Source organism: Camarhynchus parvulus, chromosome 7 (assembly GCF_901933205.1).
Source record: "Camarhynchus parvulus chromosome 7, STF_HiC, whole genome shotgun sequence".
NCBI lineage: Eukaryota > Metazoa > Chordata > Aves > Passeriformes > Thraupidae > Camarhynchus > Camarhynchus parvulus.
The window spans coordinates 22035890-22057451 of record NC_044577.1 but is presented as its reverse complement, the minus strand read 5'-3'; the positions used below and the strand labels follow the sequence as shown (position 1 = coordinate 22057451).

At 58.3% G+C, this 21562-nt stretch overlaps 1 protein-coding gene across 1 annotated transcript in view; it reads left to right on the top strand.

Moving 5' to 3' along the window:
• ASIC4 (acid sensing ion channel subunit family member 4) overlaps positions 1–21562 on the top strand; it is a 63566-nt gene that overhangs the window by 13051 nt on the left and 28953 nt on the right. The window lies entirely within an intron of this gene.

The window sequence follows — 21562 nt, the reverse complement described above, 5'->3', positions numbered from 1 at the left end:
TGCCAGAGGACAGGGAGGGGAGAATGAGGGCTGGAGCGACATCGTGGCAGGAAGACAGACAAATGCAGAGCAGATGTTTAATTATCAGCACAGCATTCTCCAATCCCCGAAAAACTCTGCATCCAAATGTAGATATTTTATGGGAACATACGCTTCTGTAAGAGCTGGAGCTGTAACACAGGGCCCATTTTCCCATGGGCTGTGCATCACCAGGGCTGGCACTGTTTGCTGTGGATGGGGCAGCTGTAGGGCTGGAGGTGGGCTGGAGAGGGCGATCAGGAACTGTGTGCCATTGTGGGGATGAAGCTCACAGCCCTAGAGGCATGGTCCTCCATCCATCCTTCTTCATCCCACTGTGCAGGGATATGCTGGGATGCAGCAGCTGCCACCCATGCCCAGCTGGGAGCCTGACCAAGCACATGGCCAGGCAGGGGCTGGAAACTGCCTTCTCCTTACATCCATCACCTCTGAAAGCTGGTCCCTACTGGTCCGGGCAACTTGCAGAGATTTCTTAAAGTCCTCTGAGACCTTTGTGGTCTCTGTTTTACATTGTAAGGCTTGCAAGGGGTAGGTGTACATGTCATCCCTGCATATAGGCTGTCTCTGCTCTACCTCACATCTCTGCCCTGGCCCTTGGCTGTTCTCTGGCAGACCTGGGGCAGTTGGAGGGCTCTGCCATTGTTAGAGTGGGAGCTGGGGGAAACTCAGGCAGAACAGGAGATGGAGGCACCCGAGGTTCTGGGCTGGCCTGAGCTTTGTGCACCACATGCCTCTTTGCTGCTGGAGGAGCTGGAAAGGCTGCCTGCCCTGCCACGGGCTCTGGACCACTGTGTGTCCCTCAATACAGGGATATGCTGTAGGTCCCAGCTTGAGGCTGCAGCCAGACATGGGGCTGGTCTGCAGCACAGAGCCCAGTGCTGCATCTCTGTAATAGCATCCTGCGGGAGAGAGCTGGTGGAGGGCAGCCCTGGTCTCCCTGCCTGAGCACTGGGGCATGGCTGCCTGACTGTGCCAAGTAATCAGCAAGAAGAAACAAGTATAGGCTGGTCCTCACCCACGGGCAGGTGTGAGGGGCACTGGGGCAGAAAGCACTAAAGACCCCTCTCTTGAATCACTGTGAGAGACCTCTGCAATCCAGGGGAGCCCCCATGCCGGGGCTTTGCCACAGGAGTGGGTTCAGCTCAGGGGCAGTGGGCTTCTCTGAGTCTCCCCTGGTCTCACATCAGGTGCCAGTTCTGCAGAGCTGCTGAGGGGATGCCCATGCAGAGGGAGAGATTTCCAACAGCACATTAGGGATGGCAGCAGTCTGTCCCCAGCGTGGAAATCTCATCCCAGGCAGCCCAGCCTGCCTTCACTGCTCCGCAGTCCCTTGAGGCTGTAAACATTTTGGATTCCCTGCCTCGCCTGCTCAGGCACCTTGCAGATTCAGGGCATGTTGCTGTCTTAAAACCTATCAGGTTTCCTGTCACCTCCCAGGGCCCATGAATCTGTGGGCCTGATGTAGCTGGGACTGAAATGGTCCTGCAGGCAAATGGCTCTGCACACCCTGCACACCACCACCTGCTCCCCTGCATGCCTCTTCCCTCCACAGACCTATAATCCCCCCCAACCCACGGGAAACTGCTCCAGCATCGTCCCCAGCAGGCTGGAACTGGCTGCTCTTCTCTAGGGTGGCTGGAGTTCCCTGGGACATCCTGGGCATCAGGTACCACATCGAGCTATAGCCAGCACTGTGCCCTGGCTGCCAGCTCTGCCAGTGGGCTTAGAGCTGGGGCAGGCAAAGGGTCTGTCACTCTTGCCAGCCTAATAACCAGGACTTAGATTCTGGGACATTTTTCTTGCCACGGCTGTGCTGTTTCACTGTGTGCATCCCTGCTCCTGGGGAGGGGGGAGCCGGTGATGCTGTGAGCGCTGGAACCCCATCAGGCAGCGGCCAATAAGGGCTGCACGTGCAACCGACCGCCCCAAACCCTCATAAATCTCCTTTGCATGGCCCACGGCTCACCTAAGTAGATTTGATTTGTCAAATATTAAAATTAATTTAGAACTGAGCGGTGGCCTGTGTGCGCACCCTGCTCCCCTGCCTTCCCCCCGCCGCCACCTCTGCTCCTGCCCGATGCATCATCCCCGGCCCCGCGCTCTCGCCCCAGCCGGGGCGCCGGGAGCCGGGATAAATCATCCATCCTGCCGCCACGCTCAAAGATGAGACGATTGCTTGCTCGGCGGCAGGGGATCACAGGGGAAATCACACCGCGTGCCACCCGCTCCGTGCCGGGGGCGGGGGAGACGCCACGCTTAGGCAGAGATTTATTTATTTGATTTTACTGGGCTGGGATTTTTTTTTCATCTCTCAAACACCCACGAGGGAATTGCAGCCCCTGGAATATTAATGCCACACAGGACGCCAGCTCGTTAAAATGTCACCTGGCTGTAATTTCTCCTGTGTTTATTATTCCCCAGGGAGGGCGAGCTCCCATTCCTCCTTGCTCGCGGTGGTCCCGGCGCACGGGGCAGCCCTGCCCGTCCCCTTCACTGCAGCATGAGCGCTGCTCGATCACATTACCCAAAATGTTTCTGGCCCTCTTCCACCACCGCAGAGGTGGGCTGCACCGTCTCCAGCATTTCCTGCTGAGCTGAGCCCCAGGAGCCGATGCTGTGAAAGGCGGCCCCGGCACGGTGCAAACCCAGCCTGCCTGGCGCAAGGGATGAGGGGTGGGCAGAGCTGGAAGGGCAAGGGGTCGGCCAGCGGCCAGTGCCGGCATAGGCTGGGGACGGGGTGGCACAGGGAACAGCTGCCTTAAGGAAACTTTGGCTCAGTTCCTGCAAATTAATGTTTTTTTCCCAAACAGTTTCCTGGCGCTAAGCGCGACGCGGGGAGCAATTATCTTTAGTGTCGATGTTATTACCATAAAAATTGCATTGAGGACTTTTCTCCTCCGATTAGAAAGTTAACGATCATCACTGCCTTCATTGTTCCCCGCACCGTGCTCGCTCTAATAAAGAGTCTGTGCACTTTACTTTTCACTTAGCATGAAAATTACCCAGCTGCTGCTGTGCACGGCTGTGCAGCCCCCGCGCTCACCTCCTGGTGACGGGCCCTTGGCAGGTACTGGCACGGAGCAGCCGCCAGCTCGGCCGGGATGGACGGACGGACTGCCTGGCGGCTGCCCCGCCTGCCGGAGGCCAAGGCTTGGCTCAGGGCAGGGAATGCCGGTGTCACGGCTGCCCATCCCCTCTCTGAGCCTCAGGGAGCATCTGAGGAAGCTTTTCCATGTGCTGTCCTTCAGGGATGTGCTGTCAGCAGTCCCTGCCCATGCTGGGCATCCTTGGACTCACAAAAGCCAAACCCATAGGGGGATCACCCCTCCTTCTCTTGCCAAGGGCTTGGGATGGCTCCAGCCTTGCATGGTGGCTGCACTTCTACTTGAGACTCCACCATGGCTCTCCACCACGGCCAAGCTGGGGCCGGCTCCTGGCCAGGCTCCCATTATCCTCTCACGGGCAGTGGCACAGGTGAGCCCTGCTGCTGTCACCTGCTGCTGGCCTGCCCTGGGTGCCCTGCAGACAGCACAACATCGCTGCTTGCAGCAAACCAGAGCTGTGCCTGCCTGTGGACATCCAGGCTCTGGCACTCGCTGTCAATCCCACCACCTCTGATTTTCACAGGGAATATTTGCACATCGTTTTGCTCAATACCAGCATAGCTCTTTAAATGCTTGAAGTGCTGTAAAAATCTTAGCTAATCTTCAGAGAGCTGCTTTTTTTTTTTTCCAAAGCTCTTCATTACTCCCTAATTGTTCAAACTTCTCTTCTTTTCCTTCTGATTAAAAGCAGATTTTAGAAGTGCCGTTCAGTTTCTCAGCTATTTTCAAGTCAAATGGATTCCATCCCCCTCTCCATGTATTAATAACCTGTTCTCGTGCATCCCCCAGTGAGCCAGTAAAAGCCCTTCTGAGCAGAGACAAGGTGACAGCAGCGCTCCGGAGGGAGCGATTGGAAGGGGGTTACAGCTTGGAGGGAAAGAGATCCATCCATCCAGCTATCTATCATCCATCCTGCTATCATCCATCTACCAGAGAAATAACATTTGCAATTCTGCTTTAGCTCTTCCTAATAATCATTAATATTTTCTTTTACCTTCCCAAGCAGCAGTAGGAGGAGATGCAGGGGTTTGGGGCGCAGCAGCTGCAGGGGCTGGGGGTGTGGGAGGAGGGGGGCAGTGTGTGTGCCATGCTGTGTCTGTGTGTGCTCTGTGGGATGGCTGCACTGCTGGGAGGGGAGAGCAGGGCAGCCCAGCGCTGGCCACCAGCACACGCCGCAGCGGGAGGGACCAGGTGCCGTGCTGGAGAAGTGCCTTGCTGAGGGGATTTGGGGATTTTGGAGGTGATGATTGGACAAAATGGTGCTCTGGGCTCTGCCCCTGCCCAGCAGGGTGAGCCTGATGTCAGCTGTGGATCCAAATGATGCGGTGTGGTCACACACAGCACCCAAAGACACAGTGCATCATTCTCTCCCTGTCTCCTGGGAGTCCCACTGTCTCCAGCTGGTAATGCCAGACACCATACCCATCCCAGAGCCCCGTCCTTGGCCAGCTGGCCTGCCACAGGAGATGGGACAGTGATGGATTGCAGCATTTACACATCTTCCCAGGGAGGAAATGCCAGGTCCTGCAGGGCTCCATCAGCTGTCAGCAGCGGGCAGGGAGGAACCGAGGCCATGCTGAGGAGTGGGTGCTGATTTCCAATGAGCAATGCAGAGGGCAGGAGGGTGAATCCCGTGTGCCACTGCCCAGGCTGAGCACCTATTGCCTGTCTTGGGCCTGTTCCCTCCTTTTAGTTATAATCAGTCACTACCTGCCTGGGGCTGGGGCCATGGCCTCATAAAGCATAGCTGCTCATCTGGAGGGGTCTGGGGGAGACCCCAGCATGGCCCAGGGCATGAGCTGCTGCAGTTAATGGCCCTGCTCTGCAGTGGGCTTCAGATCTACTCCCAGGTTGGTTTGCATCATCTTCGAGCCACTTGTTGCTCTCAGATCATCACCTGCCAATGCCAGCAGTTGTAAAAGTTTTAGAACTTGTGAGCCATTTCTTTGGCTGCCAAGGTTCTCCAGACCCAGGCTAAGGCACTGTTCTGCAGCTCTGAGCTTTAGTGTTACCCTGGATGGGCACACAGGAGCTCTGGATCCCCAGCCACACCCATGACAAGTCCGAGATGTTTCCTGTGCCCTGATGGAGTGATCTCTTCTTCAGGCCACCCATGCTTCCCATGGAGCACCATGAGACAAAACCAGGTAGCTGATGGAGCTGGGAGGCTGGAGAGCCAGGAGAGGTACCAGTGGTACCTGGGAGAGCCTGCCAGCAGGGTCACCCACCCCAGCCTCCAGGAGATGCCAGCAGGCTGAAGGCTTTGGCCAGCTCCATGGATGGAGGGATGCTGGTGGCCCAGGCGTGGGAAGGGCTGCTGTGTGCCAGGTGCCAGCATGCCCTGAGCTGGGCTGTCCCGGCAGATGGCAGCAAGGATGCACCACAGCCTGCAGTGCATGGGGACCTGTCTGGTGCCCCGACCTTGGAATAATCTTCAGTAGGATTAAGAGCTTAAACGTATCCGTGTAATTGCCAGGCCCCTGCTGAGCTGGAGAGAGTGTGAGTGCCAGCACGGGGAGGCAGTGCCCAGGCGTGCTTGCTCCTTCCTGCTGCCTGCTGCTGCCTTCTGCCATTGCCCTGCTGCGGGCACCCCCGAGGGCCACCAACCACCCTAAGCATGGATGGCAGGCAGCTCGAGAGACATGGTGCCCAGGCACTGACCAAGAATGGGCTCCAAAGAGGAATTTCAAGAGTGCAGAGCCCTGAGTGTGCTGCCTGCACCTCTCTGGCATGGCCTCAGTCCTCCCAGACATCCCTCTGGATGCCCTTCTGGCATCCCTCCAGCTCTGTGTCCAGGAAAGAACATGGAACTGCTCCTGTATGTGCTTTGAGGAGTAAGGAGGATTGGCTGGGATGCCAGAGGCCAGGAAACTGTCCTGCCAGGCTGAACCTGACTGGGTTGATGATCCTTTAGGGTTTGTTCCTCTGCCAGAAGGGAGCAGAACATGCAGTTCACAGTGTCTGCATCTGTAGGGTGTTTGGTGAGGGTTTTCAGCCCCCACCAGAAATCAGAAGATATTTGGGGTAAACAGAGGTGTCAGGGGGTCTCAGACACCCCCAAGGAGCAGCCAGGTGCTGGACTAAGGATACACAGAGCACTAGTGTGAGCCATGCCAGCAGGGTGCCAGCACCCCAGTCCCAGCCCCTCTGTCTGATGCAGGGCTTGGCACAGAGTGGGGAGCTGCCATCCCAGCCCCCTCACTGTCTGCCTAATGGTCCCTGACATTTAAATGAGATTTAGTGCTCAGCCCGATGCTGAATATTCATGAGCCCATGCGGCCCTGACAGCCCGGCTGGGGCTGCTCTCATGATTAATAATTTGTTTTTCCCTTTACTGTAAACCTCACCTGCACTCGCTGCTTGCTCTGGCACTGCCAGCTCTGCCACTGCTGGGAAGCACCCATGCCCTGGCCCTGCAGGTCCTTCACCCCCCTGCCTGCTCTGGGACACCACTGCAGGGCCAGGCACGCCCCAGGACCCAGCCAGGGCGGCATCTGCCAAGCACCAGGAACCTCTTCATTGCTCTTAGAGGGCCAAGCCCTATGCATGGGAATGAATATGCTGCGTGCTACCAGAGTACAGCAGCCCTGGATGTCTGGCCTCTGTAGGAATTCCAGCTGTCCTCACACAGAAACACCCTGCAGAGATAGAACCAAGTTCTCCTGCTGCTTGCATGCTGGGCTCCCCCTCAGCTGGCAGCAGCTCGCGTGGTGCTAATGCTTCCAGGCTCTCCCAGATGAACAGGCAGGAGGCGAGTAGTCCACAAGCCCAGTTTCCAGGACCTGCTTCTGGTGCTGTTCATGGGGTTGTCTAGTTCCAGTGTTCCCTCTGCAAACCCAACACAGCAGTGTCCAGCCCCACCTTGGACACTGAGGTCCCTTACATCCATTCCCAAGGTCACTGCTCCCAGGACCCTCACTTCCCATCTCACTGCTGGCAGTGGTGTCCTGGAGGGGTGTGCAGCAGCCCAGACAAGAGGGACCAGACCCAGGGAGCTCCCCAGGGAAGCTGGGCACCCAGGCTGCCATCTCCCCTCTGGCTCAGCAGATCGGCTCTGGCAGCTCTGCACAAATTGCATAAATATTCATGGCGAGCTGAAGGAAATGTGACTGTCCTGGCTGATTATACGCGCCTGTCCTGAGGGCTGCAGCTTCTCTCAGGTGCTGCTGGCCCAGCTGCTGTCTCACAGCGAGATACAGCAAGGGTGCCCATGGTGCCCACCTGCAGCGTGGGGCACGAGGCTGCTAGGGCCTCACACAGGGTGGAACGAGGGCTGCGAGCTCGAGCCAAGGATGAGGCTTTTCCAGAGAAGTCCCAAGATACCCAGGGTTTTCCCAGAGTGTCTCCACACACAGCCCAGGGACTGCCCTGCATATGGTCATGGTAAACGGCTCCCCAGAGAGATGTCACATCCACTTTGGTGAGTCTGGCACGTTCAGCACTGCCTCTGCTCCCTGGTGCTTTGGGCAGAGAGTGGGACAGAGCTTCTGAGAGCAGCCCAGGGAGACTTCCCAGGGAGAGAGCCCAGCTGGGATCTCTACACGCTGTAGAGATTAATCCCCTGCAGACCTGAGCAAGGTGCTGGGCTAATAGCCTGATTTATTCCTTCCCGTCTCTCTGGAGCACGGGAGGTTCCCCACTGTGTCCTGAACGACCTCATGCATAATAGCATGCACAATCCTATTAATGCCGCCCCGCCACGCGCTCCCTGCTTAGTGCCGCCACTCGCCAATGCAATTTCCCCATGATATATGGGAAAAATAATTGAACTATATTTGAAAATATATTGAGAATTATGGCACGCACACGATGGGATTTATAGGGGCCATATTTCACAAAACCATAGCCCTGCACACCAAGGTGCCCGGTGTTTGTGGGGAGGGACCCATGGTCGTGGTGGGTGCCTGTCCAGGGCAGGCAGTGGGGGACCAGGTGCCACCACCCTCGTGGGCCTCAGTATGTGCCCATGGGAGTTGGTACAGGGTGCAATGGGATCTGGCACAGACCCGTGCCTTGGGAGCAGGGGGGCTTGCCCCAGGAACAGGCAGTGGGTGCAGCAGGATGCAATACCCGGCTGCACCGGGAGTGGAGGAGGCAGCTGCAGCCACACATGCAGCTGTGTGGGCATGGCCACTGCCAGCCTGAGCTTGGCTGAGCTTAATCCCCTCCCAGTGGGAGGGAGGAAATGCTCCTGGCATGGTGCTGCCTGCTCAGCTGCATGGCCTGCTCACTGTGCCAGGTGGCCAGTTAGCCACATGCTGGATCCCCTGGCCTGCCCTGAGGTGTCCCCTCAAGGGACTGGTGGCTCCCCACCCTGAAGGAGGTAGGGAAGGAGCTGATGGCTCTGCACAGAACTTCCAGACCTGTGATCCTCTGCAGCTGCCTCTTTAGCCCTTTCAACCCCTATGCTGCCCTGGCTGCAGAGGGGCATTTCCCTGCCTGGCACTGGATACCCAATGCAGTGACAGGGCACAGGGCACATCCTTTCCCTCCTCATGCCACCTCTGCCCCCTGCATAGCCCCCCTGCTCTCTGGTCAAATGCCCCAGGGACCCCTGCCTGCCCACCGCCCCCCCAGCCCCCAGGTTGCCATGCTGGGCACGTCCTCAGCACCATGGGCGCCGCTGGCACAGGTGCCGTGGGGAACATTAATCTTTAATTTCCTGTCAGAGCCTCTCGCTGGAGAGAGCAGCACCTGGCACGGGGGTACAGCAGATGCCCGCTGTGATGGGGGGCCAGGAGACAGGCTGCCCCGGGCACGCAGGGTTCAGATGGGGCACTCAGCCCTCCGCTGCGTCCCACAGCTGCGCAGCCCTGTGCCCGAGGCAGGCAAGGGAGCAGCAGCAGCAGATGTGTGCTTGCCTGCAGGAATGAAGAGGAGAGAGGCAGCTATGCTGCCCAGATGGAGAAGCTCCCCCAGGACCACTGGCTGCCAGGGCTGGGTAGGGAGATGACCCTGTGGGAAGCCCACTCTCCCCCTGGCCCTGGCTGACCCAGCTGTCCTCATGGCTGCCTCTGGAAGGGGAGCTTGCAAGGATGGGATGGGATTTGCTATCAGCTCTCAGGGCTGAGGGGTCACAAAGCCTTCATCCCTGTGGCCCGTTGAAGGGATCCCAGGGCATCACTGTCTGGAGGAAACTCCCAGCATGCCCTGGGGAAGGGGAACTATAAATAGCTGCTCAGTGAAGGGCGGAGGGGGACTGTTTGGGAAGCTGCTTTGTGAACAGGACAAAGAAGAGGCGTCTTTGCACTTGCTCTTCATTAGCTGCCTTCCTCTGGCTGGCCGGGCCAGGATGCGCTCACATCGAACGACAGCAGGATGTAGCTGTCGGTGTCAAGGACGCGAACAATAAGGGCTTTAAATAGCAGCACTGCCTTTGAAACCCACTCGCCTGCGCCACAGACAGAGCCTGGGAAAGGCGTGCGGCGCGAGAAACCGGGGATGTGGGAGCTGGGGTGCTCCCACCCCGAGGAAGGCACCCCAGTGTCCATAGGCACGTGGTCTGTGGCCAGGACATGGCAGCCCTGCCCAGAAGTGCCACGGGGTGCCTGGGCAGATGCACCCAGCCCTCTGGCAGCTCCCAGGCAACAATTCCAAAGCTCCCACTGCACAGTCCCCTGAAAGTGGTTGATTGGCAGCACCTTCCTGTGCTGCCAGAAAGGTGACTCTTGGTCACTGTTTCCTCTCCTCCTGCTCTGGCTCCTGGGCTCTGAACTCCTCCTACTTTCCAAGAGGAGATGAAGGACCCCTGAGGGACTGCTGGTGGCATTCCTTCCATGCAGGGCATGGGGGAACCTCTTTCCCTCCATCAGGATGAGCTGAGCAGCTCATGATGCCAAGCAGCATCATTTGGTGGCACGTGAGATGGATAAAGAAGGTGCTTTGCTTTCCTGGGGAGCCCAGCTCCATGGTGTCCTGGTGCAGGACAGCCCTGGGCTGGACAAGGTACTTGGGAGCAGCACGTGAGACTGGTGGAGACAGATCGGAGCCAGCGAGCCACGTGTGAGCACGTGTGTGTGCACGGGGCGGGGGGGGGCTGGCTGTGCGTATTAGCAGGCCCTTAAATCAACACAGCACTTCAGACAGGAAGGAAATAGGCTTTGCCGACGGCAGGAGCGGCACTTGCTTTGTGCACATTACAGAACATCAGGAAAATGTCAAATTTACATAAAAATGATACAAACTCATTGGAAGAAACATGCATCCAATTATCGGCCCCAGCGCTGCTGGCGCGGCTCCGCAGCCAGAGGCTGGCCAGCGGCTGGCTGCATGGGACCCAGCCCCGGGCCATGCATTTCATCTCTGGCTGTTTAACATCAAAGCTGCAAACAGCCTCCGCTCAGCTGGCCTCCGTGCTCCCCTGCTGCCTCCCACCGTGCCACTGCCGCTGCCACTGCCACTGCCACTGCCACAGCCATGGCCCCTGCCACGGCCATGGCCAATGCCACTGCCACTGCCCCTGCCACAGCCACTGCCACGGCCACTGCCACTGCCACAGCCACTGCCCCTGCCACAGCCACTGCCACAGCCACTGCCACTGCCACTGCCACTGCCCCTGCCATGGCCACTGCCACAGCCACTGCCACTGCCCCTGCCATGGCCACTGCCACTGCCACTGCCACAGCCACTGCCACAGCCACAGCCACTGCCACGGCCACTGCCACAGCCACAGCCACTGCCACTGCCCCTGCCACGGCCACTGCCACAGCCACTGCCATGGCCACAGCCACTGCCATGGCCACTGCCACTGCCACTGCCACTGCCACTGCTGCACCACTCGGGCATGAGGGGTGCAGGGCAGGGGTGGTAGTGCCCAGCTGAGGATGGGTGGGGTTCGGTCCTGCTCCTGCCATCTCCAGTGGGGAAGGGGCTGTGTGATTGCAGCACCCCTGTATGGCAGGGGCATTGAGGGGAGGTGGGAGCACAGCTGAGCAGCCTGGAGTAGCAGGAATGGAGATGGTTTTGCTCATACAAAAACACCTAGAGATTTTTCTGGCACCAGGTTGGGACCTATTTCTGACTCTATACTAGGCTGTCCCTCCTTTCTGTTCTCACAGTATGACACTGGCATCCCAGGGTTTGGGGAAGCCACATCTGGCCCATCCCTCCTGCTGTGGCCCCTCAGCTGGGCAGTGTGGACTAGGCACAACAGCCTGCATTCTCCTGGGGCTGGGGGCACCCAAGGGCACCAGGGGTAAACATGGGGATGTGGGCAGGGGCTGTTTCAGTGGGTGCCCTCCTGCCTTGCCTGTGCTGGCATCTCACCCTCCTGCCCAGGATTGATGGCCCATCCTGCTGCCCCTTCCCGGCACACTGAACTCTCCATTTCTGTCCCCGCCACCCGACGGGATTGATGTCTCACTGAGCACAGGCAGCGGCTGTAACTCATGCCGCGGAGCTGGGCTCCCGGCTCGTTACTCACTGGGCACTGTCACCGCTTGAGTTGCAGCTCTGCCTCGTGCTGGGACACCTCAGCTGGGAGGGATCAGGGCAGGGGTGAAAACGGCCGGGGCAGGGCTGGGGCAGGGGCAAACCTCTCTCTCTAAGCCGGCTCTCCAAGCCATTCCTCAGGCTGGCATCCCTGGTACACCCACATGCAACCTGCTGACTGCCTCTGTCCCTGGCTGGGAGGTGGGCACACGTGGCCCTGGGGAGTGATGCCAGGGTCCTGGCAGGGCTGGAGGGTGGCACCACAGCTGGGATTTCCCCGTACCACACCCGCCAGCTGGTGCCCAGGATGCAGGAGTGGGGGAGGCTGACGAGCTGTTAATTACAGGTGCTGCTTGGCTGGTGCAGCGCGTCTCTGCTGCTCGGCTGGCAGAGCCGTGCGGCGGGTGACACACTCCATGATAAATTGATATCCCGTTTAGCATCAATTTTCCCTTCTCTGGTGGCAGACAGCTGTGCTAATGGGATGGGACAAGTGAAAATGAAATAACAGGCCCTGAGCACACCGGCACACGCCGCACTGTTGGCACTAATGCATGGCTGTCGCTCCCCAAGAGACAGGCAGGACCCCACGCACCCTGGCGTGGGAGAACCACGAGGCTGGCTGAGCTGCCCTCACCGTAGTTTCTGGGGCTCACCTGGGGTGGGTTTGTGACTTGTGCTGTGTCAGCACTAGGTGCCACCAACTCTGATGTTCGCAGCACCTGGAGAAGCTGCTCCTTTCAGTGGGCATTGAGGCTGGCACAGGAAGAGGGCTAGCAGCAGCATGACCAGTTCTTGATGGTCAGCATGAGACTGCGTGGTGTCTGCATCCACTTGGTGTTTGCATTAGCATTTAGAGGGTGGTGACTTGGCATGTTTCTTATAGCCTGGGAGCCAGTGAAGGATTTGGTTGGCATTCAGTGCCCGTGCTATATTGGGTATTTGCAACGCACACAATGCCTGAGCTGATGTGTGCAGCATTCCCAGGCATTCTGCCTGTGCCAGATTTGGTGTTTGCAATAGCCCATGGCACTCTGTACCCACACTCACACGCCCTTCGGTGCCCTCAGCACCAGCCACATGCTTGTTATCAGGAGTGTATTTGTCAAATTGGTGCCTGCAGTGTGTTTGCAGTCATGGCGTGTGCAGCGCTTGATGCCCACAGTTTGCTTGATAATTGCAGAGTGCTCAGCACTTAATACCTGTGGCATCATTGTTATTTACACAGCCCTTGCACTCAGTGTCAGCAGCACTCGGCATACACAGTGTGCTCAGGGTGTGCACCCCGCCGCTGATGATGTTTGCAGCACCTTCAGTATCTGGTGTCAGCCGTGGTTTGTGTTTGCCAAGCGCTCAGCAATCTCTCCATTCAAGGTGTGCCCTGCGTCTGTTCGATTTGGCATTTGCAGCATAGCCCGTGCTCACACCAGCCAGCTCTCTGTGCTGTGCTCAGTGTTTTGGTTCCTGTGGTGTAATCAGTGCTCACAGCACACTGCTGGCACTGAGCTTGGTGCCCAGCACCAGTGCATGTGCAGTGCTTGCACTGGGCTCAGCCCTGGTGCCCGCAGTGGGCTCAGCCCTGGTGCCCGCAGCGGGGTGCCCACAGCATGCCACTGCCTGCACACTCCCACTCACTCCAGCAGGTGTGAGCTCGTGCCCTGCATCCCTCCCCAGTGCCCAGTGTACTGCTCACTCACAGTGTGCTCTGTAAGTGCAGCCCATGATGTGGTCAGCACAAGGTTCCTGATGCTTTTGCCATGTACAGAGCTTGCTGCAAGTGTTAGAAGTGCTGCTGCTGTCCAGCCTGTGCTTGGTGCTGGATACTGGCCCACTTTGGAGCAGCTGCACAGTCTGTGGGCACTGCTAGCACCAGCTCTTGCATTAGCAGTGCCAGCAGCCTGTGCTGTCCCTGTTGGGACTCACTCCAGTGCACTCAGAGCTCACAGTCCGTCACGCATCCCATGCTCACAGCACAGGTTTTGGTGTCTGTGGCACGTGTGGCACCAGCAATGTCCTCTGTGGTCAGAGCCAGCTGCCAGTCTGCAGGGAGATGGCGCTTGGTGCCTGATGGTGACATGTTTGCAATGGCCCAGCTCACCTTTGAGGTCAATATTTCCAGGATGCTCCACAGTTGGATGTTTTTCCTGTTTGCATTATGCTGTAGATGAAGACCAGTGAGATGTTTGGAGTTTGCAACATGCAGTTGGTGCCAGCAGTGTGCCTGGGGTTTGGAGCACACTGGATGATGAAGGCACCAGTTCCTCAGTCCCTGGCACAGTGCCTGTGCCATGTTTGCCATGTGCTCTATAGCCAGGTGGGCACTTGCCTTGCCCTCAGCGCTCATGACCAATGTAGGGGCCCACATACTGTGCTCAGTGGCCACATGTGTGCTGTGCCTATGCTGTACTCAGTCCAGGGTCCCCTTCCCAGGGTCTGTCTCCAGCTTCCCACTCACCTTGCAGACCCAGTCTGCCCACCACATCTCCATCAGCCATCAGGGGCAGGGGCACTCCTGGGCTCGCATCCCCTTTGCCCAGCAGCCTGGAGAGGGCAGGCAGGGTGCTCCCACCATATATGCCATCAGCGGAGCTCTGGCATTAAGGTTGAGGTTTTAATCACACAAATGTTGGAAAATGGGGAGCGATGGTTCCCATGGTAACACTAACTCTGCCCCTTGCCCGTGGCGCACGGCTGTGCACACGCAGGACCGTCATGGGCACCATGCAGCTGAGCTATGGCTGTCTGGGGAACCATAACTCCCAGCCTCCTGACTTGGGTGCATTTAAAACCTCAGCCCTATTGCTGTGCTGAGGCAGCTCTGCTGGCAGTTTATGACTCTGTTGTTTTTAGGAAAGCCAAATGGGAAGCAGGAGCTGCCTTGGTGAAGTACAGCAGATGGTGCAGGAGGAGCAGTCCAGGGCCAGGAGGAGCCACAGGGTGCTTGACCCAGCACTGAGTACCAATGACTGCAGGAGCTGGGGCAGGATGGGGCCTGCGGGCACAGCTGAGTGTGAGGGAGCAGCTGAATGATGTCTCTCAGGGCAGATCCGCATGCTCTGCTGGCTGGGCATGCTCCCATCCAGCTTCTCTCATTCCTCAGGGCCAGAGATGGGATGGAGGAGTGGGGTGTATGGGTACCAGCCCTGCTGCCCAGTGTGAGTGCTCCTGGAGTGCCAGCATTTCCTGTGCCCTGCCCTGGGGCTACTTGCAAGCTGCACTTCTGCAGTGAAGAACCTGGCGCTGGGCTTCCTGACACTGCTGTGTTGGCCTCCAGCCCTGCAGTGTTGATCACCCTTCCACTCTGCCCAGCCTCCAGTCACTCTTGCTCAGCTGTCACTTGGGAGGGAGTTAAGCAAGGGGTTGTCCTGCCCACAGCAGGACCTGGGTGAAGCTTGTCCATCTCTGGCTGCCTGGCTGGAGCATCTCCCAGTGCTGCCCTCTCTGCCCAACTGCTGCAGCTCCCATAATGTATTCATCCCAGGATGCCCCGCTGCAGCTGCAATATAATTATTGGCTTTTATTACACCATTAACTTTAAAATTTTATAAACCACCAGGCAGGTGACAAGTGGTGGAGGTGGGGGTCTCAGGCTGTGGACAGAGGGGCTGTGAGGGAAATAGTGCTGGGGACTGTCCCAGCAAGGTGCTGAGATTGTTTCCCGGCTGTGTTGGTGGTTTTGCTAGCAGTGGAGGCCCAGTGGCACGCCAGGAGGGTGCACCACTGCTGAGCTGCTGAGCACAGTGTGGCCCTGTGCCAGCCTGCCCCGCTGCCCTCCTCAAGATGGCAGGGAGAAGGGAGCACCAACCAGCTGCAGCAATAAAAGGCTATAAAACCAAATGGCTGTCTCTGCACACTGCAGTGATGGCTCCCAGGGTGTCTTCCCCTTCCTAACAGTGCTGAGGGCAGGAGGGAATGTGCACATCCCATTGCCCATGCACAGAGCCAGGGCTCCTGCTGCCATGCAGCCGCTCGCTGGTCACGTCTGCCACAGCCTTTCCAGCCGTGGGGGCTGCTCTGAGGGTGGTGAGGCCATTTCCTCACTCCTCCCACGCAGGATTGGAGGGCAGCGTCAGCCGAGCCTCACCTCCTGCTGGTCACGGGCCAGCGAGCATTGCCACATCCGGAGTCAGGAGATGGGTGCCGGGTTGAGCATCCTCCTGGGGAAGCTGAACATCCTCTGTGCTGACATCTGGGCATCCTCCTGGGGACGATACTCTGTTTTGTTCCTCTGCATACATTTGGGAGACTTTTAGATTTGTTTTCTCTCTGTGAGAATATTTGTGCAATGTGATCAAGTGGCTGGCTCAGTTTGGGGGTGGTTTGTACTGACAGGGTCAAATAAAAACATGGACAGAGGGTGCTGGCTTTCAGCCTGGCAGAGCCAGGGCAGCGTGGGTCTGTGGCATGTGGGGTATCTCAGGTGGAGACCAGAAGCAGGAGCTGCTGCACATGGGTGGGAACTCCGCAGTGTTCACTGCCTGCTGCCTCTTCCCGGGCACAGGGGCAAGAGCTGGCTGGGTGAGCATTTCTGGGAAGAGGAATTCAGGGGGGTGACAAGTGAGATCTCACCACTCACCAGGGTTAAATACCATGGAATCAGCCTGGGCTCAACCCTTTTTTCCCATGATTAGGCAGGGATTGGACCCATCATCCCACTGAGTGTCCATGGGATTTAACCCAGCTCTGATGTAGGCATTGTCCTGTCAGCCATCAAACAGAAGCTCCTACACCCAGATCCTACTGAAACCCACTCCTTAAATTTCCAGAGGCAGGACCTCAAAAGCCACATAAACTCAGCGTCGCTTTCCTGGCAGCAGCAAAAGGTGTCCAGGGCACCTTGTGCGAGCTCATGCACACAGCTTACAAAAGAGACTTTGTAATTGAGGTTTTGTGCTTAATGAAGGAATAAATTGAATGGGAGTGTTGTCTTTAATTGGGGTGTTGCATTAATTAAGGTATTGCACTTAATTGGGGTAAAGCATTTAATAAAGTATTGTGTTTAACTACCAGGGTAGTTTACATAAATAGGGTCAGTGCATTAATGGGGTGTTGCATCTTCCATGTGTCTGCTGACCCTGGCATACCTTTCATCTGTCACAGTGGGCCAAACTGGGGACCAGGGCCACCGATGAGGCTGGTGTGCAGCACTGGAGCTGCCATCTTCTCCATCCCAGCACGATGCAGCTGGTAACAGCGCTCACATCAATGGTTCCGCTCCCACCCTGGTGCGTCCAGCTCCTTCCCACCACTCCCAGTGGGTGCAGGAGGATGCTGCAGAGGCTTCAGCAAGTGGGGTGCGGGCTGCATTACTGCTCCTGTGCCTCCCCCCAGCCAGATCCACAGCAGGCACTGATGCCTGGCATGCTCATCACACTGTCGCCAGCCCTGCTCTCCTGTAATTGGAGTGGACATCTTGTCATCCCACATCTCCCCACAGCCGAGGCACTTGCCGTCCTTGCTGCATAGACTGACCTGCTGGGCAGGCGCCGGCAGCGTGCCGGGGAGGCCACGGAAGGAGGCTGTTCTTGTTAAGCCAACGTGTTTGCAAGGGTCTCAGAGGATGCAACTTGCATGAGGCAGAGCTGAGTGCTGCGGCCAGCTGGGCTCCGCAGTCACGTTCCCTTCAATTAGATCAAAAGTAATGATTGCCCCAGATCCACTTCCCTCTGGGCGTGGGGCCGTGGCCAGCACCAGCTCTGGAGTGTGAGAAGCTGGCGAGGAAGATGTAGCAGCCAGCTCATGGCTTGGGCTGGCAGTAAAGCACTCAGCAAGCTGCATCCATATCCTGGCCAGTTTGGCCAGCAGAGTGTCAGGTGGGAGCTCCCTGATGGGGGTCTCTCATTGGACACCTGCCTGCTGACCACCAGGTCTGTGACTGTCCAGTCACCCATGTCCCCCAACCTCCAGGGCTGCCCCTGCCTCGTCACTCTTGGTGCCCTGAGCTGATCCCCTGCATCCCTCCTGAGGAGCTGCAGTCCTGCAGGCTGGCTGGGAGGGTGAGCTCCCTGCAGTGGCGCAGCACCAGGGCTGGAGTGCAGTGGGAGTTTGGGTCTTGGTGTGGAAGAGTCAATCCCTTGGCTGGGTGACAAGAAAGGGAAATCACATCCAAACTCTCATCTGGACTGGGCTAAGAATAGAAACAGCCAGTGCCTGTGTCTTGGAGGGGATGAATCACCATGAGGGTGCTGGAGGGCACCACAGCAGGGTTAGGTTCACCAAGGATCCCTGCAGACTGTGGGGCTAGCTTCTCCTATGTGTAGGCTTCACCTGTCTCCTGCTGTGTTCTGCGGGTGTGTCAGAGCCCTGATGTTGTAGAAAGCCCCCTCCTTCTGTGCTGTTATTTTGTCCATGGATACAGCCTCTTGACCTCCTCTGCTCTCACCCAAAGCTCCAGTGTCTCCAGCCAGTCTCCATCACTGCTCTCTGTTACTGCCATCCTCTAAACTCTTTACAATTAGTTTGGATTTTTCTTGATGTGTGTCCCAGACCTGACACAGGGCTCCCAGTAAGGCCTTGCTGCCAGCAAATGCCTCAGATGCCTCACGATGATTCTCCTTCTCACGCAGCCCTGAGCAACATTGTCCTTTTCACTGAGCTCAGTGCAGTTGCAGGGCTGCCAGAGATCCCATATTAAACTGATAGATCCCATATCCCAAATGAAGGAGGTTTCTCCTATTTTCCCCTAACTCCCAGCTGCTTTTCCAAGCATCTGCCTGGCTGCTGGGCATCTGGAAACAGCTCCTGCTCACACAGATAACTGCACCTGCAGAACATGTCCTGCCTGAGGGTTCCACCCCTCTGCATGCCTTGTTTATCCACCTGGGATTGTCCTGGGATCTGGTGTTAAACTCAGACAAGCTGATGTTGCTGCCCACTGCTGAGCCAGGCTCTGTCCTGCCCTCCTGCCCACTTGGCAGCCCTGCCCTCCAGCCGCTCGCCCTCTGCTTTCCGGGCAGATTTGCTTCCCACCCCAGCCCAGCTCTTGTCCTTTTGAATTGTATCTGATTGTTTTCAGGCCATTTCTCCGATTTGTCAACATCATTTCGAATTCCAGTCTTGTCTTCCCTGGCACCCGCAGCCTCCCCCCATCATCTGAGTGTAGTACATGGGCCCTGTGCCAAGTCCCTGATGATCAGCATTTCCCTGGCTGGGGGGCACAGGGGTAACCAGGAGAGACTCCACTCTCCCAGTCTGCTGGCAAGCCCTTGGCTGGCTCTCCCATCCTGTTGGCTTGCACGGTGGCTAATGAAGTCAGCACAGGAGCCCAGGGCATTGTGCTTCTCCCGACTGTTAGCATCATATCCAAGCACTGGATGAGGGACCATCAGGGGGTGAACAGACTCTGTAGCTGCGTGTGGCCAGGTGAAGGGGCAGATGAGCCCCACTACACACCACAGAGTCCCCCCATGTGGCCTCATGCCTCCATGTGCAGGCACTCAGTCACAGGTGAGAGGCTCCAGTGTGGAACCTTGGGGACATGCAGACGTATCAGCAAACACTGACACACTGCAGACAGCACCAGCCATTCCTAGCTCATGCTTTGTTCTTTGCCTTGTCTGGGTAGAAAGCAGTCCCTAAGCCCTACTGCCCAGCTTCCCAAACCATGCTTCTTCCCCGCTCCCTGCACCTCCATCCCACTGTCTCTCCCAGCGTGCTCTCTCTCCCAGAGCTCCCTGGCTATGAAGCCACAGTCCTCCCCTCTCCATGGCTTGTAAAAGGCCTGCAGCTGCAGCTGGGCATGGGGCTCGTGCTATGGGTACCACTCACTGGGGCACAGCTTGATCCCAACCCACCCTGGCTGCACTCTAGCCTTGGGTAATCCTGCAAGGGGGTGAGTCCCCAACACCTCTTTGCCCTTGCTAGGTGGACAGGAAAGGAGAGCCAGGAAAGGAGATGGGAGAGGACTTACCTCTTCGGCCACACAGGAGGGGTTCATGCTGTGGGGATGGTGGTGAAACACATCCCCAGTCCAGGTGGCAGTTAATAATGGAGCTGAATACACCCAGAGAAAGCCGGGGTATGTGATCCCCCTGGTGTGGGGGGCAGAGAAAGCCAGGGTATGTGATCCCCCTGGTATGGGGGGCAGAGAAAGCAGGGGTGTGTGATCCCCCTGGTATGGGGAACAGAGAAAGCAGAGGTGTGTGATCCCCTTGGTATGGGGAACAGAGAAAGCAGGGGTGTGTGATCCCCTTGGTATGGGGAACAGAGAAAGCAGGGGTGTGTGATCCCCCTGGTATGGGGAACAGGCTCCCGTGGGGAGCCAAGGGACAGTCCTGCTCCCTTATGCCATGACTGTCCAGCACACAGGACACTGGGCTCCAGCTGGTCCCACACTCACTCAGCTCAGTTTGCCCTCTGCGTCAGGGTCTGTGCTTATGGGGTGACCTGCCTGGCAGACCCTCCATGCCCTCATGTCCCTCAGCACCACAGCACCTGAGAGATGCAGGCAGGGACTACACATCCAGAGCTGCAGACCAAAGACGCAGGGCTGGCCATTGCTGGCTCTATGGAAACTCCTTCCACAGGATCAGGCTCTTTCCGCCCATGGTCCCTGCTGGGCCAAGCATCCCCCAGGGGGCCAAGGGTCTCTAAGGAAGCACCTGGGCTCTGGTGGCTATGTGGCTGGGACACCTGTGGTGGCAGCAGTGCTTGGGTCACCTGCCCAGCCTACCCCTACCACGTCCTTCGGAGCTGGAAGTGCAGGGCTGGCACGTGCGTGCTGCATCCCCTGGGCAGGGAGAAACAGGCGGCTGGGGCTGTGCGTGCTCCTTGCCGGAGGCAGCCTATCATGCTGTATTGACCCACAGAGAGGCAGAAACATGTGTGCCATGCACAGATCGATGGGAAGATTGAAGATGCATGTGCGCTTGCCGGACGGCTGGGGAAAGCTTTGCCGTTGGCATTGGCAGCGCAGTGAAGGTCACACTGACCTGCGGCGCAGTCCCCGAGGAGAGGCGAGGCCTCCCGTCGGCTGTCTCATCACTTGTCCTCCGGAGACCCTGGATTCCCTGCCAGGCACGCACCTTCTCAGCAGAGCCCTGTCTGCTGGGGGGGGTACCCAGTGCTGGGCTTGCTCTGGGGACAGGGAGATGGTGTTTCCCCCACCACTGTGCCACAAGGCAGTGTCACGGAGGGTTGCTTGACTTGTGAGTGAGTGGGTTGGTTCAGCAAACCCTCCATCACCAGCTGGTGAAACCAAGGCAGGAAGCTGGGAGAAATCAAAACTTGCTGGCAGAGGTGTTGTACATTGGGAAGAGACAGACCCAGGTGCCATGTGGTTGGTGCCTCAAGGCTGAACCCATCACCTCATGACCGAGCCAGGCTAGCGAGCCCCACTGCCGCGGGCAGGACGGTGCAGGAGGGCACCCTGCTTGTCACGCTGCCTTCAGGGCCATGCTGCCTCGGGGCTGGGTGCTGCTGGGGGCTGTGCGAGGGTCGACGGCAGCGTGCCCTGGAGGGAGCAGACCCCGGGAGGAGCAAGGGTTCGGCAGGGCAGGACAGGGTGAGGGCTACCCCGGCTCAGCCTTTCTAGCAGAGTTGGTCCCTGCCTGTGGTGCCCCCCAGTTCTTGAGCGCTGCCGTGGAACAATGAGGAGCAGCGAGGGAGGGAGGGAAGGGGGGCAGAAATGAAGCCGGAGCAGCCCATCCCGGGTGCACAGCGAGTGCAGTGGAGAGGGGGCCGGCGGACACGGGGCGCGGGAGGCGATACTGCCGCCCTCCTGGCTCCGGGGCACCGAGGAGCACGGCGGGGCCGGGGGGAGGCACGGGAAAGTGCACCCCTGGCGCCCCGTGTTCAGCCTGGCGCCCCGTGTTCGGCCCCGCTCCGGCGGCGTCTCGCCGGCCGGATCCCGCCGGGACAGCCGGGGCCGGGGCCGGGACGGCCGTGACTCGGCGCTGGCCGCCGTGGGTCGCGGCGGGCCGCGGCAGGGAGGCGGTTAACGGCCAGGGAGCCGCCGAGGCAGGAGGAGTCCGCAGGCGGGCGAGCAGGAG